The sequence below is a fragment of the Nyctereutes procyonoides genome, unplaced genomic scaffold (assembly GCF_905146905.1).
Source record: "Nyctereutes procyonoides isolate TBG_1078 unplaced genomic scaffold, NYPRO_anot_genome, whole genome shotgun sequence".
Lineage (NCBI taxonomy): Eukaryota > Metazoa > Chordata > Mammalia > Carnivora > Canidae > Nyctereutes > Nyctereutes procyonoides.
In genome coordinates this window covers 19,023,120-19,041,817 of record NW_026575160.1, presented here as the reverse complement: position 1 = coordinate 19,041,817, position 18,698 = coordinate 19,023,120, and the positions used below count along the sequence as shown (strand labels likewise).

Genomic DNA, 18,698 nt, shown 5'->3' with positions numbered 1-18,698 from the left:
TGAAATAAAGCCATCACAAAAGACTTCACAGTGTATGATTCCATTGATGTGAAATGTCCAAGAGTCTTCAATAATTTCCTAAGTGTTGGGAGTGATAAAGGAGTCTTTTGTTGTGTTAATGAGATGACTTCTGGCCCTCACCTAAGGATGGGGGCTGTTCCAGGAGAACCAACCATATGATTAGAGGGTTGGAACTTTCAATCCTACCCCTCATTCCCCAACCTGTAGGGAGAGGAGAGGGGCAGGAGGTAGAACATATAGCCAATGGGTCGGTGATTTAATCAATTGTGCATAAGTAATGAAGCCTCCATAAAATCCCAAAAGGACAAGGTTTAGAGAGCTTCTGAGTTGGTGAACACATGAAAATTTGGGGACAGTGGCACACTTAAACAGGACATTGAAGTTCTAAGCCCTTTCTCCATATATCTTGCCCTTGGCAGCTATTCCTTCTGGCTGTTCTAGAGTTATACCCTTTATTAAAAAAAAAAAAAAAAAAAAACTAGTAATCTAATAAGTTGTCTGAGTTCTGTAAACAGTTCTAACAAATAAATTGAACCTAAGGAGGAGGTCATGGAAACCTCTGATTTATAACTGGTCCATCAGAAGTACACATAACAACCTAGGCTTGGGACTGGTGTCTGAAGTCTAAAGGAGGGGGTCATGGGAATTTCCAATCTGTAGCTGAAGGGTCAGAAGCATAGGTAACAACATGGGCTTACAACTGGCATCTGAAATGGGGAAATGGTGGAGTGTGATGGAGTGGGGAGCAATCTTATGGAACTGATCCCTTAACTTGTGGAATCTGATACTATCCCCACCCAGATGAATAGAATTGAGTTGAATTACAGGATATCAAACTGGTGTCTGGAGATTTATTTAGTACTGCATGGGAACCCCACCCCCATCCCTGCTCCACACATTGAAAACTGAGCCTTAGAACAATTTTAATGGTAAAAGGCTTATTTTGGAGTGGTAAAAATGTTCTAAAATTGATGTGGTCATGGCTGCACACCTCCATGAGCATAATTAAAATCACTAAATTGTGTGCTTTAGATAGATGGATTGTATAATGTGACTTCTACCTCAATAAAAATGTTTTGAAAGAAAGATATATAGATAGCCAAGAAAGCCAACTAGCCAACTGTCCTCTTTCCTTCCCTCTTCCCACTTGTCATCTATGCTCAGCAACCAGGCATTTATTGCCCTTCATCCTCAAAACAAAAGAGACAGAGAGAGAAGGGGTTTTCTCTTTAAAGAAATACTGGCCTGTCTGGGAAGAACGATAGTGATTAATATTGGTGCTAGCTCCTGTGAATGTATAGGACCCTTGTCCTCATTCTGACATTTGGAGGTCCCCAATTTAAACTAGCTCCTCAAACGCTAAGCTGGCTGGTCAAAAGACCAACCCACTTCTACAGTACTTAATCTTCCTATTGACCAATCCTCAAGGAAAAACTTTTGAGGTAGGCCAGCAATAAGAAAAGCCCAAGAAAAACAAAAGAATAAAACAAAAATTACTCCAGAGCAAAAGGTGATAATTCAAAAAGTAAAAAATTAGGGAGAAAAAAATCCCATATTTCCAGATAACAGGAAGGTCCCCCAGGAACAAGAGGGAATTGACAGATCCAACAGTATGACTAAAGCCTAGAAAACACTTAAAAAACTGTAAGGAGGGGATCCCTGGGTGGCTCAGCGGTTTGGCGCCTGCCTTTGGCCCAGGGTGTGATCCTGGAGTCCCGGGATCGAGTCCCACATAGGGTTCCCTGCATGGAGCCTGCTTCTCCCTCTGCCTGTGTCTCTGCCTCTCTCTCTCTCTCTCTCTCTCTCTCTGTGTGTGTGTGTCCCTGATGAATAAATAAATAAAATATTTTTTAAAAAAAATTGTAAGGGTTTGTGGGCAGCACGGGTGGCTCAGCACTTTAGCACTGCCTTCAGCCCCAGGTGTGATCCTGGAGACCCAGGATCGAGTCCCACATTGGGCTCCCTACATGGAGCCTGCTTCTCCCTCTGCCTGTGTTGTGTCTCTGCCTCTCTCTGTCTGTGTCTCTCATGAACAAAAAGAAAAGAAAAACTGTAAGGGTTTGTAAAGAAATGTACCATTTTTATTTTTAAGAAATGTATTATTTAAAAAAAAAAGAAATGTATTATTTTTTTAAAATAGAATCCACTAGAAAGAAATAATTTTCCTTTGAGTAGCACAGGACATTGTAACTATAAAGAAGGAAATATGATCCTGGTATATACTACATTGAACAATACTTACATATCTCATACAAAGTATGTATTAATTTTTATTTTTTTTAAGATTTTATTTGTTTATTCATGAAAGACACAGAGAGAGAGAGAGAGAGAGAGAGAGAGAGAGAGAGAGAGAGAGAGAGGTAGAGATACAGGCAGAGGCAGAAGCAGGCACCATGTAAGGAGCCCGACACGGGACTCGATACCAGGTCCCAGGATCAGACCCTGGGCCGAAGGTGGCGCTAAACCACTGAGTCACCCAGGCTGCCCTGTATTAACTTTTAGAATCATCTATAGAGAAGTCACAGAAGATTTAGCAGTACGTAAATACTATTAACCTTGACAAGGCAAGAATAAAGGTGGAGTTGACAGAAGTTGAAAGACTTAAGGTAGACAGTAATAATGGTAAAGGTAAAATAATGTTCTCGTTTTATAAAATGTGGAACCAAGGGGTTGAAAGCTGATGAAACAAGAAATAGAAGTATCCTGGGGCACCTGGGTGGCTCAGTCAGTTAAGCGTCTGCCTACAGGTCAGGTCCATGATCTCAGGGTCCAGGGATAGAGCCCCACGTTGGGCTTCCAATGAGCAGGGAGCCTGCTTCTCCCTCTCTACCCTGCTCGTTCTCTCTCTCTCTCTCTCTCTCTCTCTCTCTCTCTCTCTCTCTCTCTCCCCTAAATAAATAAGATCTTTAAAATATATATATTTTAAAAAAGAAGTTTGGAGTATCCTGTGGATAGGTGCAAAAATGAGCAATGAAAACGAGATAATGACATAACTGGAAGGATAAAAGAATGTGTCATTAATCAAAACATTTTGTCACTGTGGTACATCAACAGAAAAAAACTCAATATGATGAATTCTAAAATAGTGGTGTAATTATATTATTTAGAGATAGGAGTTAACCATGAGGGGGGAAAAAGGCAGGGGGTGGGGGGAAATAATGCCTTCATAAGTTTGCACTATTTGGCTTTTTATTTTTATGAAAAGAATTGCACATGGTAAAAGTTATTTTGAAAGCTTCTGTGATCTTGCAAGGTTTAAAGTAAAGGTCTATTTTTAAAGATGTAATAATATATCTGGCTAACACACGTCTAACATCTCTCTTTAAGCCTAGAAACTTCATCCCTGATTTTCTAACATCCCTACAGTGGGCTAGATATTAAGGGGTGTCATTATATTCCCTCCACCTTCAATGAAAACAGTACATAAATGTGCATGATGTGTAATCATTTTTAAGTGGGAGAGAGAAGACAGAAAAATGAGTATGATATCATATTTTAAAAGATAGATTACTGGAAAACCAAAAGGTAGAAGACTGATTTCTATACTTCTAGCTCACTTCAATAACAGTGTGATAAATACAAAGAGCTCAACTATTCTATAATAAGCACTATATAAATCCTAAAACTCTACCATAACATATTAGACTTTAAAGGGCCAGAAAAATATAGCTATTGCCAGTTAATCTCAAAACTGGGGGAAATTTACAAGAAATATGGTTCTGGCATGTTAGAGGTCCCTAATTTTAGTGTCCTCATTAACTGAATAACCTATTAGGCACAATGCCTACTAACCCATATCATTTGTCAAGCTTACATTTATTCCAATATAATTAATACACAGTGATTCCTCAAGAGATAATCTATTCTACACACTGACATCAAACAATATGGTTTTTAGGAAGTTGGACAGGAGAAGCAAAGAAAGAGTAAGGGATGAATGATGGAGCCAATTTCCCAAGTTTCAAAAGAATTTGTCACCATCTTTCAAAAATAAAAGAACCATTGATTGGGTTCCCAAATTATATTATGTGTTGATCAATTCAAGAACAGTCTAATACTGCTGAGAAAACCACAGAATAACAGGATTTTGAATAATCTTTCATTGAAAGGCAAAAGTTAAACATCATATTCCTTGAGAGAACTAGCAACAGTAGACATATTAAGAGTGCTAGGCACTGTTTCTAATATATCAGGGCCCACATTAAAACCACTGCTAAAGTCTAGAAATGGTCATAACAAATCTTTCAACCTTACAGCATAAAAGTCAGTTGATAATTTCTTTGTCTAACACCTAATAAAACTCATTCTTCCAAAATTGTGGAAAAGCTAAGCACAGTCCTCCCTTATTATAAAGTTTCCTGTTACAAAGTTGCATGGTTTACACATATGTTATACTTTATTATTTTTTTAAAAGCCCTCCTTATAACACCCTCTTTGTTGTAATACTCAACATAGTTTGCCTCCAGGCTAGATATATAATGAAAGCAAAATGAATTCAGACAGATTGTTGAGGAAAAAAGCTAGTTTCATTTTAGTAGTCTTTCTAAAGTCTTTTTTCTTTTCTTGTAGCTTTTCATCATCTCAATGTTTTGTTCTCAGTGAACATTTTCCTTTTCTTTTTACATATTTCCTTTGGTAAATGAGAGATGATAGATTGTTAAAATCATTTTATACTACCTTAGAAACAAGAACTTTTAATATATAACTCCTGCCTTCCAAAACCTTGTACAAATTTCATCTTTAAGACAATGAACTGTATAGGACTTAATCAACCATCTGCAAAAACCCATATGAAATCTTAATTTTCCACTCATACATTATGTTCACAGTTCCCTAAAATCATGAATATAAATTTCCAAATTAGATTTAGGAATACTTCTCAGTTATTGTTTCCATATTAAATAATACTGTCTTATTTTAGCAAAGATCTAGAAATTTATTCATAAATTTTAATGTAAGGAAATGTAGTATTAAAACCCTGCTTACTTTTAGCTTAAGCAGAAATACAATTCAAATTAATATGATATACCAAGTTTAATCATTTCTGATATTCTAAATTAGCCAGAAATGACTTAAATTATATACTATATGAAAAACTGATGGTGCAAATTTTATATCTTTAGAAGTTTGAGATATATTCTTCTACATAAAGCATGCCTACTAATACTAGAATTCTATTCTTGATATTCTTATCTTAAAATTTCATAATAGTGAAAAAATGCAAAAAAAAACTTTAGCAATTTTTTAAACCATCCAACATATGTATAAATTTTAATATTTACTGTCCACATAAAGAATTACATAAGAATGGGATCCCTGGGTGGCGCAGCGGTTTGGCGCCTGCCTTTGGCCCAGGGCGTGATCCTGGAGACCCAGGATCGAATCCCACGTCGGGCTCCTGGTGCATGGAGCCTGCTTCTCCCTCTGCCTGTGTCTCTGCCTCTCTCTCTCTCTCTCTCTCTCTCAATCTCTCTCTCTCTCTGTGTAACTATCATAAATAAAAATAAAATAAAAAAAATAATTCTTTAAAAAAAAAAAGAATTACATAAAAATGTTCACAGAAGGTTTATTCACATTAGAAAAAAAAAACTGGAAACCAGTTAAAAGTACAACAAAAAGATAATCTAGGTCATCGTGGTTGGTGTGCTGAGCTCCGAAAACTGGCTGCATCCTTTCCCTGCCGTGGCCACCATGGAGTGGATGTTCAAGGAGGACCACTTGCTGGAACACAGATGCATGGAATCTGTGAAGATCCCAGCAAAATATCCCAACTGGGTTCCAGTGATTGTGGAAAAAGTCTTAGGCTCTCAAATTATTGACACTGACAAATGGAAGTATCTGGTTCCGTCTGATAACCCTGTGGTTCAGTTTACATGGATCATTAGGGAAAGGATCCAGCTTTCTTCTGAAAAGGCAATCTTCCTGTTTTGTGGATAAGACAGTCCCACAGTCCAGCCTAACTATGGGACAGCTTTACACGAAGGCGAAGGAAAAGATGAAAATAGATTCTTGTATGTGGCCTACAATGGAGACAACACTTTTGGCTTCTGAGAGCCAATGCTGGGCTAGGTACACCATTTCTGCTTGTGTATCTTGTAATTAGCAAGCCATTTTCAGTTACCAGGCTCTTCACATAAACCTATTAGTGCATTTGTAACTGGATTTATTTCTTAATACAGTGGAAGATTTGTTTCCTTAGATTAGTAAATTAACAGAGTTTTATTTTGAGTTTTCCGTTTTGTGCACTGTCCTCATGGCTGTACTTCCGAAGGAACTTGTTCCTCTGAGGATCATATTTAATGAAGACATTTCCATATTAAAGTGGGGTAGGTGGAGTATTAAAGTGAAAGAGAGGGAGATAATGCATTTCTTCTAGGTTATGTTTGAAGTGTTAAAGACGGCTAAGTATTAAAAGCACCCAAATGAAATCCTTAGCCATCAGAACACTTGCTTCATTAGATTTTGCCAACTGTCAATCATGTTGGACTGAGCTAATCTGTTTCTCTTTCTGAAACTATTAAGGTAAATAATTAACAATAAGAATTCCTCTTATAAAGGCAAAAAAAGATAATCTACTTAGAGTTTATTGTGTATGTTATTGTGTATGTGTGTGTGTGTGTGTGTGTGTATATATGCACTTTTATGCGTGTGGAGATAGATAGATAGTAGATACTCTACACAGAGTACTACTAATGTACTTTTAAAATAACATTAACCTGGTAGTAGTCAACAAACATTTGCTTTCCATATTAAGTATTAACATATATCTCTCTACCCTGTGTTTTAGAATTTAAATCTGCAAGTGAGATTTTCCATGTAGATTGGAAAAGGGTTACTAAATCAACTTAATTCAAGAAAGACTGGGGGATAGGGAGGATTGTTCATTTCCCATGGCAATATGTTTTGTAGATGAATATTTTAAACTGTTAGAACATTTTATATCATAGTATCATTTAAATAAAGTAGTTTTATGGTAATCATTTTCCTTCTCAATTGAGTAAAATATTTAATAGCTTAGTTATTCCACTCTTAAGAAAAGAACCATGATGAAACATATATATAGATCAAAAATGGCTGTCAAATCCTATCAAAACTACCATATTTAACCTTTCTCTCGTCAAAGGCGTCCTGACCACAGACATTTCCATAACACTTTTCCAGCCTTGGCATTCAGCCACCATGAAAGAAAATTTTTTTTCAAACAACACCAAGAAACTTAAAATATTCTTTTTAGCCTTTCCACTCTTCGCTACAGTAGGCAAGAAGGCATTTAACCAACAAATTTCTACAGTATATATAGAGAGAGAAGGAATAAGAATTCACCTTTAAGGAAAAGTAACAACTTTAAATGATCACGTAAAAAATGAATTTGCAGACTACAGGGAACACTCTTTATAACCTTCCCCCAGGAACTAAAGGTTTTATACAATATAATATACAGGAAGACGCTGTTTGAAAGTAACATTGTTTTATGGGTCTTGGACCAGAGATTTTATAAATGAATACCATATATATGAGAAAACCCAGCACAGGATGAGAATCAATCCTATTATCCCCTTGATCTTCCGACTTCTCACTATGGATCCATAAAGGATCTTAAAAACAAATGAGGGAAGTTCTCCAATATTATAAAACACCTACACTTTAATGCCAAGGCAAGGAACAGGAGCCAGCACACCATAGGGATCCTTTTCTAACATTATTCTCTAACATTTCAACCCTATCTGTTAGAAATAAAGGCCATATGGTTCACTGGTGAGACAAGGGTTATCAAAACATTATCTGTTGATTCCCTATAAAGAAAATAGCATTAATCTTTTATTTGCACTAATATCCCCATACAAAAAAGTCAAGACTGTGTTCTGGCTGTTCATTCACCCCAGCTGAGCATATCAGTTCACTCTCTGGATGACTATCAAAGAATCCAGACGGCTTTGGGAAGCACAGCCTCCCAGCAACCACATGTGGCCACTAACACATTTCCTTGGCAGACAAGAAAAAGAGCTTCAGTCAGACAATTAGAAATTATTTGAAGGCTGAGGATCTGATTATCTAGGGTTGCCTTAAGATGAGGCAAAAGGTGACTTACTTATTCCTCAGTTCACGGTTTTCTTTGGCAGGCTTTTTATTCCAAAGAATGCATGAATTTCTATTTATGTGACAATATAATCCCATACAAGCTTATAGAAGTCATTTTATGATTTAAAAAATATTCTACCATCCTCATATATATTATTAGTAAAATCTGTTCACCTCCTTTACTGACAATTATGTTCCAAACATGCTGAACCTTTTATATACAGCATTTTCTTTCCACTTCAGTCACAAATGTGGGACTACTGTGCTGTCAGACCTTTATAATCCATACCATGCCCATATCATGCCTACATTCTAACTTTAAATTTTCCCTTGAAAGAAACTACTTGTCTGATGTTTCATTTGGTGAAAAAAATCAAAGTAAAAGAACTAGAAGAGTTCAAGGAAAATGAGCTTTCACAAGCACAGAGAGAAGAGAGATAAAAGGGTTAATGAGAAGAAATGTCTTTTATACTAAATATCAAAGAATTCAGATAATTTTGGAAAACTAAAACCTTTCTGATATGCGAATATTATCACAAGTACTCAATAATTCTGAGTATCACATTTTATGCAAAAAAAACCTATTGATAACAAAAGGATGAATAATGTATAGAAACAAAACTCTAAACCAATGAAAAAGCTCATTATTTCTACTGGTAAGCTTGACTCGCATAAATACTGCCTCACTGGCATATGGGGGCATAATTTGAGTAAAGGTAGACCTGGAGGCCCAAGTAATCACCTCCATTTTTACCACTATGATACCTAATAACCCATGCACTGTAGTAATCGATCAACACACATTTGTTAAGGAAGCAAACAAAACTCAGAGGTTGGCTAGAATCAGTGCACTGGGATAATATTTGTTTCAGAAAAATAATCTTGAAAGCCTGAAACACCACAACCACATGGCAATTTTGGTTCATTCATTCAACAAATACTATGTGCCAAGGACTGTGCAAGACATTAGATATGTGGTGAACAGAAGATACAGTCTCTGCCCTCACTAAGCTTACAAAAAGACCTCCCTCTCCTTTTGCTCAAAGAGTTCATATAGACCCTCTCTCTAACTAGCAATGCAATCAAATAAATGGTAATGTATTTTAAGGAACATGGGCTTTGGAATCAGACAACTCTGGATTCAAAGCTTCTCTATGCCCAGGTATGATCTACAGCAAGATCCTTATCTTCTTTGAGCTTCTATTTCCCAATCTGGGAAATTACAGTTACACTACCTATCTTACAGGGTTAAATCCAGTAGCACAATATATTGGAGATAATAAATATTAGCATACTCTCCACATAGTTCTCTCTAGAAATAAATATAAAAACTTCTGCTAGAAGATCAAACCACAGGGACGCCTGGGTGGCTCAGCAGTTAAGCATCTGCCTTCATTCAGCCCAGGGCATGATCCTGGAGTCCCGGAATCAAGTCCCACATCAGGCTCCCTGTAGGAATCCTGCTTTTCTCTCCGCCTGTGTCTCTGCCCCTCTCTTTCTCTGTGTCTCTCATAAATGAATAAATAAAATCTTTAAAAAAAAAAAAAAGAAGATCAAAACGCAGAAGACAAAAACATTAAAACTCTGCAAGGGAGAGAACTTTTTTTTTAATTTTTTTTTAATTTACTTATGATAGTCACAGAGAGAGAGAGAGAGAGAGAGAGAGAGAGAGAGAGAGGCAGAGACACAGGCAGAGGGAGAAGCAGGCTCCATGCACCGGGAGCCCGACGTGGGACTCAATCCCAGGTCTCCAGGATCGCGCCCTGGGCCAAAGTCAGGCGCCAAACCGCTGCGCCACCCAGGGATCCGGGAGAGAACTTTTTAAGCTTAAAGGAAACTTAATAAATAATGAAAGAACAATCTGACCACATTAAAATACACACACACGCACATACACACATTGTACAACCCTAGAATAATATGGTAAAAAGACATTTGCATCAAGTAGAAAGAATAATCTGTACTAAATAAGTAGCTCATATAATAAAAATAAAAGATGCCAGACAGCCTCTCCTTTGATGTCCTGCCCACTGCTCACTTGCAGTATATTCAATAAACTTCTAGTTAAATAAATAAAATAACAGATTATTTACCCAGGTATTTACCAGAATCACCCAAACAACTGAACTGCTGAATACCCAAGAATTTTTATGATGAACATCCATTTTTCAAATCTGTCAGTCTAAGCACTATTTTCCAAAAAACCCTTTCAAAAATGTAACATTGTGGATTAAACGAATAAATAAGCAAATGATAAAGCATAATAAGTATATACCAGCAGCAGCAAAACAAAGGAAAGGACACAACTTCTTGCCATAATCTTGAAAAATGAGGACCATCAAGAAAAGTAGAGGTTTCCAAGAATCTTCAGGGCTAGTTTTAATGCATTTTGTGAAAGTGCTAACTAAACTCCACTCAAGGAGGAGGTAGTGAATAAACAAAATTCTGAAAACCTTATGAAAGATCTCAAATTTAGAGAAAGACAGATCTAGAGGGGATATAGACAGCCTGGAGAAATGGAAATGCCCCGAATAACAAAAGCTCTACCTTCACTACATTCCCTCTCTACCAGACAAGAAAAACAAATTTTCCATGTTAGTGTTTTTCTGCAAAAAGGCAGCGGGAAAAGCCATAGACCATAAGAACAGCAGCCAGGCTAAAGATCTCCCGCAATGATGAGGAATATGAGAAGTGGAAGACAGGCTAGAGAAGGAACTACCATGTAAAGCCTCATACACACCCACAAGAAGTTCAAAGAAAAAGGGTAAGGGAGAGGAAGAAAAGTGGGAATGGAAATGGAGCCTGGTGAGACAAACAGAAAAAAGGAACAAATGGAACCGACTCTAAGGAAACCTGGTGAGGAAGTCACAGAGAAGATCTAAAGTCTGAAACAGCCTCCCTACCTTCCAAAATAACAAGTTACAGACCATCCAGGTCAACTGAACAGTGATTCATGACACTTAACAAAACCAAAGAAGACAAAGCTAAGGTGAGATGGTCCAGTAAGGCTGCCACAGCCACAGATACCTTCTCTGCCTCCTCTCCCATCCCTACCACTCCACACCACAATCAAGAGACAGAGACACTGAGCAATATACAGCCCTCCAAACTGGATGTGAAAAAAGAAAACAAATTTATCTCTGATTGGTGAAGAGCAAAGGCAAGGAAAACTCACCAGCCCCATAAAAAAGCAAACTGGCCCAGATAGAGTTGGCCAAGCTAGGCTTGAGCAAGATAAAAAGAGGTTGGCCTAGCAAATCCACAAACACACTACAGAAAAAAGCAGGAAGAAAGAGAGAGAGAGATAACATACAAACGACAAATAGGGAGAAAACAAAACCTAGGGGGATCCCGGGGTGGCTCAGTGGTTTAGAGCCTCCCTTTGGCCCAGGGCATGATCCTGGAGTCCCAGGATTGAGCCCCGCATCAGGCTCCCTACATGCAGCCTGCTTCTCCCTCTGCCTCTCTCTCCCTGTGTCTCTCATGAATAAATAAAATCTTTAAAAAACAAAACAAAACCAAGAGTCAAAAGAAAGCCCTCTGAAAACATTTCACACTACTGAGCAGTTTAATAAGAATATGAATTAAACAATAAAAGCACCCATGATAGGCTGATATGACGTGCAAAACTAAAACAAAATGAGAACCAAACAAAGCCCTAATAATATATACATATGTATGAAATATGACATCATAATAATTGAGAAACAATTTGTTATCAAGTGAGATACAGTTGTAGTATCATCTATCAAATATCAAATAATCAGTGGATGATCCACACAATATGAACACTGAAACATCCTCTCTACCTTCCAAAATAACAAGGTATAGACCATCTCTTGTCTCTGGTGTGGGGTGGTAGGGATGGGAGGGGAAGCAGAGAAGATATCTGTGGCTGTAGCAGCCTTACTGGACTATCTGGCCTCAGTCCTGTCTTCAGTGGTTTTGTTAAGTGTCTTGAATCACTGTCCGCACAACATGAACAGGATGTAAAAGGAACAGATCCAAAATGACTCTCAGAGACTGCTTCACGTAAGGAAATTTCAAATTTCATTGAATAAAACTCATTTATAAGTGATGGTCCAAGTATATAGACTGAAAAGGGAACCTGAAAAGGCAAAGTATCAAAACAAACAGAAGGCATAGATGAATGTCAGAAGTGCTATTGTACATGCTCCCTATCAGTCCCAGAGTACTGATACAGAGTACTCCCCATCAGCCCTGAAGAACTGATACAGGGACCCTATCCACCTGCAGACACTGTTATGAGACTCCTGAGCTCTTCTTTGACATAAAGTATATGTAGCTCAAGATGGCTTTCCCAGAATATAAAATATCCATAGGTTTACAATTTACCGTATGAGGGACGCCTGGGTGGCTCAGTGGTTGAACGTATGCCTTCGGCTCGGGGCGTGATCCCAGAGTCCTGGGATCAAGTCCCACAGCGGGCTCCCTGCAGAGCCTGCTTCTCCCTCTACCTATGTCTCTGCCTTTCTCTGTGTGTCTCTCGTGAATAAATAAATAAATGAAATCTTTTTTAAAAAAATTACCATATGAATTTTTTTTACCATTTTAAAGGAAATGCCAGTGTGATTTGGAGTATAAAAATTGACAGGTAAATATGTCCATCACCAAATATTTAGGAATATCAGATAACATGCTATTTTTTCTATTTATAGATAAACCCAAGTAAATGGGTTTTTTTCTGTTTGCTAGTAAATCTATGTTTTCAACTGATGCAAGCTGAAGACAAATATTTAATAAATTCTTCAAATGACTTCAAGATACATTCATATAAGTAAAACCTTTGCTAAGAAATATATCTATTTAACATATTTATTGCCATTACTTGCATATATCACATATTATATACCACCAGATTTCACATGATAAACATACTTTTTCAATAACTATGCCATTTTAATGGTGAGATAGCTAAATTCAGAAATATAAAATTACTCTGGGTTAACTCAGATTGGAATATTCTAGGTTATAGTCTTAATTTTTGCACACTGATATGTTATTGGTGGTTATATTTGGGAGATGGTGCTAAATCATTTATTTCCTCTTTTCCATATATCCATATGTTTAAAATATTCCTTTGTGAACATGATTACTTTTATAACTAAAGTATACACATTTTGGTGTGGGGAAGATGAGGTAAAATCATGTCCTACATCAGGGCACCTGGGTGGCTCAGTCAGTTAAGCATCCACCTTAGGCTCAGGTCATGATCCTGGGTTCCTGGAATGGAGCATCACATCAGGCTCCCTGCTCACTGAGGAGTCTGCTTCTCCTTCTCCCCCTGCCCTTCCCCCTTCCCGTGTCTCTGTCTCTCTCTCCACCTCCAAAAATACATTTCTGAAAAAGAAATCTTAAAAAAAAAAAAAATGCCCTACATCATTTCAAGTTTCAATTTATCTATAAAGAACTTGGAACATGCTGCCAAATTTAACATGGACTAAACCCAGAACTAAAAACATGACAAATGGCCATGCAAAGCATTTGATTATACTGAATTACAACAAATCTCTCAATATGAATAAACATTTGAAGCAACCATTCCTCGCACTCCACAATGTAGCAAGAATGAGCCAGAGCAGAGCACAGTCAACAATTGCTTATCCCCTGCCTCCTCCAGTCCACATAAACACCTCATGGCACACTCAAATCACTACTGCTTGCCTCTCCTGGTAGTTGTAAAGCAGCTCCCCAGGAAGGTTCTAGGAGAGAAAGTGAAGTCAAAAGATAGACATTTATTACAGTTTTGGCTGCCCAGCACTTATTTTACCCTCTTCTATTAATGTTATATACATGGGTTAAGGTGGCCTCTATATACTGGCCCCAAGTAGTTTAGTTCCTCACAGCAGGATGACCATTAATGAGAACTCAAAGCCCACAGATGCCAAACTCAAAATTTTTGGTTGCTTTAATTATAGCCCAAATTAGCATATTATCAGCCATTTATACTATGCCTGCTTTGCATACTCTGCAAAAAGGCACCCAATATCTACTAGCCATAGATAAGACAAATCCTGGAGCTACAGAAGTCATTTGTTGCCCTCCAAAGCTTCTTGACCAGGACTCATCATCTTGCATCTAAGCAATTATCACCTACAGATATATGCCCCGCTCAGATTTTCCTCTCCCCCGGAAGTTTCCTTGCCCACTTCTCCTTCTAGATGGCGGTCTAGATTACTGCCATGGTCTCTGGAAAATCTCCTGCAGTGAGGGACTTCCCCTCAAATGTAATCCTGTCAAACCACCACCCAAATAAAGCTCACTGTGGGCTACTGACATCTCATAGTCATGCCATTTTCTTTGAAAAACTCCAAAATCCTCAAACTCATCACAGTTTATTATTTACTTACATCCCCCCAAAGGTCCACCTCTTTCTACTCTTAATCTTAGTAGTTGGGCAGCCCTGGTGGCCTAGTTTAGCGCCACCTTCCGCCCGGGGTGTGGTCCTGCAGACCCAGGATGGAGTCCCACGTGGGGGGGGGGGGCTGCATGGAGCCTGCTTCTCCCTCTGCCTGTGTCTCTGCCATTCTCTCTCTCTCTCTCTCTCTCTCTCTCTCTCTCTCTCTCTCTCTGTGTGTGTGTGTGTGTCATTCATAAATAAATAAAAAATCATTTAAAAAATCTTAGTAGTTAATAGGAGAACTGGCCCCTATCCCACAGTTAAATCAGACCCAAGTTTAACTGCATTCCTTTAGTGACAATTGGTTCAGAGATGGCCCAATCATTGCTTCTCAGCCTTTTGGCTAAGATCAAGTGTAGCGATGGCCCAATCAGAGCCACTGAGTTGGAAAGAGACCTTTGCTTAGCCTTCTGGAAAGAAGGGGGGCATTTTTCACAGGGACTAGAAACTAAGAAAATTGAGAATTGCTATAGCTGTCTTATAACCAAGAGGATATAGCCTGTCCAAGGAAATGGAAGCAAAGAAGAAAAAAGAGAAATGAGATCTGATTACATTGGAGACCCAAATGGTAATAGTCAGTAAATGTCTTATCCTTGCATGAGCATACTATCAACTGCAGTCAAAAGAATCCTCAGTTGTGTCACCTGGCTGGCTCAGTTGGTAGATCTGTAACTCCTGATCTCAGGGTTGTGAATTTGAGCCCCATATTGGGTATAGAAATTACTTAGAAATAGTATCTTTAAGGGGTGCCTGGGTGGCTAAGTTGGTTAAGTGTCCAACTCTTGATTTTGGCTCAGATCATGGTCTCCAGCTCATGAGATCAAGCCCCATAAGGGGCTCCTCACTCAGCATGGAGTCCCCTTGAGAGTCTCTCCTTCTCCCTCTGTCCCTCCCCCTGTTCATAAGTGTGCATAAACTCACATGCTCTATCTAAAATTAATTCTTTAAAAAAAAAACCCTCAATTGCACTAAAGGCAAAATTAGAAAGAAAAGAGCCACACACCTAATAGAAAAGCAAAATTGTGGCACATATAGAAATTGAGAGGTATTGGTTTTTGAAGGTAACATTTCTTTAAGTCTTGAGTTGTCTGTTAACCTGGTAAGCTCAAAATATAAATATCCTCGTGAAAAGCAAAAATTTATAATCAAGACGACTACTTTTAAAACTAAAATCAGCCTACAGATAATGATATTATATTGTACACTTTAAAATCTGTTAAGAAAAAAAATAAATAAATAAAATAAAATCTGTTAAGAGTGATGCCTGGGTGGCTCAGCAGTTTAGCGCCTGCCTTCGGCTCAGGGCATGATCCTGGAGTCCCACATCGGGCTCCCTACGTGGAGCCTGCTTCTCCCTCTGCCTATGTCTCTGCCTCTCTTTCTGTCTCTCTCATGAATAAATAATAAAAATCTTTTTAAATAAAATAAAATGTTAAGAGATTCAAATATCAAATCTTTATGTTACACACATGAAACTAGCATAATGTTGTATGTCAACTGTACCCCAACTTAAAAATCTGGTAAAAGGGGATGCCTGGGTGGCTCAGCCGTTGAGCATCTGCCTTTGGCTCGGGGTATGATCCTGGAATCCAGGATCAAGCCCCACATCAGCCTCCTCCTGGGGAGCCTGTTTCTCCCTCTGCCTGTGTTTCTGACTCTCTCTGTGTCTCATGAATAAACAATCTTTTTTAAAAATCTGTTAAAAGAATAAATCTCATGTTAGTTGCTATTACCATCAGTAAAATTATAGAAAGGGGGGATAAAAGAAATAGAGGAAGGAAAGAAGGAAGCAAGAATTATAGTAAAAAAAGGGGCAAGAAATGTCAGAGAAAGCTAAAAACTGAAGAACCAGATGGCGCTGATAATCTCTACTGAAGCATTAAAGAACGTTTTTCCCATAAACCACAAATTCATTATGAAGAGAAGGCAATAATTCAACATGACTATCAAGCACAAATTATGTGAGAACACATAAAATTTTAAGGAACTGGCCCATCATAATCCAAATAGCATAACTGTTCACATAAAAATGTATCTAATTTTTTCAATAAAACATTATGGAAAACATTTTGTTTATCAGATTAAGATTTCATGCTACCTCCTCAAAGACTTCTCCTTCCTTATAAAACCTCTTCTTCTCCAGCTATGGCTTTACCTTTCTCTTACCCTTCATAGTCAAACCTCCTCACAGAATAGCCTTCCTTTGTGATTTCCATTTTTTCCCTAGGAATTCCTCATTCTAGGGCAACTGGACCAGTGCTCCCATCCTTTGCTAAAACTGCTCCAAGATCACCAGTGATCTCCAAATGGCTAACTCCAGTATTTTATTTTCAATACTCCAGCTACTTAACCTCTGACTCTCCTGACTCCTTTCTTACCTCTTGAAATCCTCTTCCATGACATGCTCTGTCTCACCATTTATCTCTTAATCTCTTGTGTTCCTTCACCTCCTATCCCTACCCTTCAATTTGTCATTCTCAACAAACACAATCATAGTACTCTGTTTCTAGAGTACAACACCCTTCTCCATTAAGATTAGCTTGTGGTGAAAGAAAAGTTTACCTTACTAAAGGCTTTAAACTATAGGTAAGAAAGTCCATTTGGCAGTCTGAAAATGCCAGGGTTGTTTTTTTTTTAAACAAAAATAACTTTTCTTAAATACTCCAAGGGCCAAAAAATAATCTTCTGAAGAGGAACAAACCATCCCAGAGGGAATTTGAATGGCTCAGCCTATGGGCAATGAAAGCTTTATACTGAAGACTATAAAATTGTTCATTTATAGGACACTGGGGTTAGTGACCTCCAGATTAAAGTGGATAAAAATGAAGAGCTGAAATAAAATAGGTAACAGCACATTCTCCCACCTTTATGTACTATCCCCTTCATACACACACACACACACACAATTTATTCAGCCTGAGGAACCTGCTCCATCCTCAAGGCTCCTGTATAACTGTGTATGTCCATCTATATAAGTTATAATACTTATACCTCATTATATCATAATTCTTATTATCTATATTCCTATTGTTCCCTCAGCTGCAAGCTGCCTGACAACATAAACTACATTTTATTCATCTTTCTACTCCTAGAAACTAGTACAGTGCTTGGGTACTCAGAAGATTCTCAGTAAATGTGCATTGGAAGGATGGATGGATGGATGGATGGATGGATGGATAGATGGACAAATAAATGAGCAGATGGACGGAGAGAGATGATGCAAAGGGAGGACTAACACAAGACTTGTTCTAGTCCTTAGAAGTTCCCATACATCTCCAACAAATCAACTATTTCCTCCCAATGTCTCTTTTTCACACTTGAAAGAGCCATATACATTATAAGGTTTGTCAACTTGTCCCAACCCTACAGGACAAATTTGTGTTAACTGAGGAGATAACTATAGGGTCTCTAAGTCATATTATGACTAAAAGAAGTTTAAGCTCAAATATCTTAATGGTAGTGAGATATATTACATACACTAGATAAAGTATCTTATTTTATCAAGCTAAGTATTTGCAGTTGTTGACCTTTAGACAACACCATTCTTTCTTCAGTGTACTACCAGCTCTGTCAGTCATATAATGCTGTCCTTTTCCAAAGACAATTCTGAATTGGCAAGCTTATCTTAACTAGGTAAAGTGCCATATCAACAACCATTATTGTAGTGACACAATGAAACAAAAGCAGAGGAGAATTTGGCAGAGATATCACTGGTTCCTTTTTTCCACAAAAAGTAGAGTTCAAATTACCAAAACCAAATAAATTCCACCAATTTTAATAACATTTTTAAATCAATTCAAATCTACCTTTTCAAAACTGATTTAGTATCTTTCCAAACTGTAATTTGATTGTCCATGCTTATGCTACTCACTAAATTTTGCAAGCAGTAATTTGTCAATGGTATAAGAAGCAAAGATAAACTACCATTTTTATAAAAGAGTCATACATTACTTGAAAAAAGAAGTTTAGGCTTAAATTAAAGAAACTACAAACATTTTTTAACTCCAAACACATCTCCCATACTCCTTTTGTTTAAAAAAGCCCAATACAGCCATTAATATCAGTCATTTCTCCCTAAAAAGTATAATATGGAATGAATTTTAACTTAAATTCTGGAATGGCAGGTGGTAGTCTGAATAATGGAAGATATTAAGCAAATATTCAACTAGTTCATAAA

At 37.7% G+C, this 18,698-nt stretch overlaps 1 protein-coding gene and 1 pseudogene across 3 annotated transcripts in view; one reads left to right on the top strand and one right to left on the bottom strand.

Moving 5' to 3' along the window:
- BBS9 (Bardet-Biedl syndrome 9) overlaps positions 1-18,698 on the bottom strand; it is a 430,791-nt gene that overhangs the window by 369,040 nt on the left and 43,053 nt on the right. The gene's annotated exons all lie outside the window — the stretch shown is intronic.
- LOC129502936 (gamma-aminobutyric acid receptor-associated protein-like 2) lies at positions 5,713-6,072 on the top strand (annotated as a pseudogene).